The 1497-nt window shown below is 52.2% G+C and overlaps 1 protein-coding gene across 1 annotated transcript in view; it reads right to left on the bottom strand.

Annotated features, from left to right (window-relative positions):
- The window catches only part of VOLCADRAFT_97557 (uncharacterized protein), a gene marked incomplete at both ends in the record, with an annotated part of 22422 nt that overhangs the window by 11545 nt on the left and 9380 nt on the right, over positions 1-1497 (bottom strand). The gene's annotated exons all lie outside the window — the stretch shown is intronic.

Raw genomic sequence — 1497 nt, 5'->3', positions numbered from 1 at the left:
GAGGCCATTTTGGCGTTTGGAAAAAAGGAATGAACTGAGGCCGATCCTCAAAGCCCTCAGCACTCCTCCTCTGGCGATCTAAGTGATGCCCAGCACTGTGCTGCGTAAGCATGATGCTGCGTTTGCGGCGGTCCTGGATGATGTCCATGCCGAGGTAGTAGCGCGCCTCTCCAAGGTCTCGTACTGCGAAGCAACCAGCTATAGCCGCCTTGGCGGCCGCGACCAATTGCAGGTTGTGTGCCGCCACCAGCATGTCGTCAACGTGCACGAGCACATAAATTGAGCCGTCGGACCCGCGCTTGACGAATAGTGCGGGGTCGGACATAGACGGCTCATAGCCTAGCTTGCCCAACTCCGCCGCCAGTTTCTCGTACCAGCAGCATGGGGCTTGCTTGAGGCCGTAGACGGACTTTAACAGCTGGCACGCCTGCATCGGGTCGCCGTTGCTGTAACCTGGTGGCTGTCGCATCCACAGCTCCTCTGCCAGGTCGCCGTTTAAGAAAGCCGTTTTGACGTCCATCTGATGGACCGTCATACCCCTGGCCGCTGCCACAGCTAGAAGTGCCCGCAGGGAGGCTGCACGCGTGGTGGGTGCAAACAGCTCTCCGTAGTCTATGCCCGCGCGCTGTTCGAAGCCCTTCACCACCAAACGCGACTTATAGCGTACCTCACTGCCTGGCTCCTGTTTGATCTTGTAAACCCAACGCCCCCGTCTGCCTCAACAATGCAAGCTGCTGCTGCGACGAGGTACCGCTTTGGCGGCCCACAAGACGGCCAGGAGGCCACCGGGCACTCTGGGAACCTGGAGCCTTCATTCTATATGCGATTCACACTCATTTCATACCTTAATGAAGACCCTTCATACCTTCATGAAGGTACCCTTCATTCCACACCAAATCGAGGGCCATGATTCAATTTAGAATGAGGACCACTTCATTACATAATGAAGGTAGCTCAGAATGAACGTCCCTTACGCTTTGAATACCCCTTTCAGTCCAAAAAGAAGCCGTCTCCATAAAATGAAACATGTACATCACGTGATATGAAGGCCCCTTTCAGTCCAAAAAGAAGCCGTCTCCATAAAATGAAACATATACATCACGTGATATGAAGGCCCCTTTCAGTCCAAAAAGAAGCCGTCTCCATAAAATGAAACATATACATCACGTGATATGAAGGCCCCTTTCAGTCCAAAATTAAGCTTTTTCATAATGTCCATCGCGCCATATGGACACGCCTCCAATCCTATCTAGGAAGGCGTGTTCTTATCACATGATGAACAGTGTCTTAATACGGATTTGCTTATAAGCCAAGCCGTCTCAAGACCCTGTCCACCATGTGATACGAACGTGCCTTCAGCCCTAAGAAAAGGCACCTCCACAAAAGAAGACAATGCAGCTGTCCATCACATTGCATGTGCATCCACCCCAAAATAAACGTGCATCCATTACCACCGTCGTTTCTTGCCCCCCTTCCCCTTCGCCTTTGTTTCCATGA

The sequence above is a fragment of the Volvox carteri genome, assembly GCF_000143455.1.
Source record: "Volvox carteri f. nagariensis unplaced genomic scaffold VOLCAscaffold_62, whole genome shotgun sequence".
NCBI classification, from domain to species: Eukaryota; Viridiplantae; Chlorophyta; class Chlorophyceae; order Chlamydomonadales; family Volvocaceae; genus Volvox; species Volvox carteri.
This window is presented reverse-complemented; position numbering and strand designations above follow the sequence as displayed.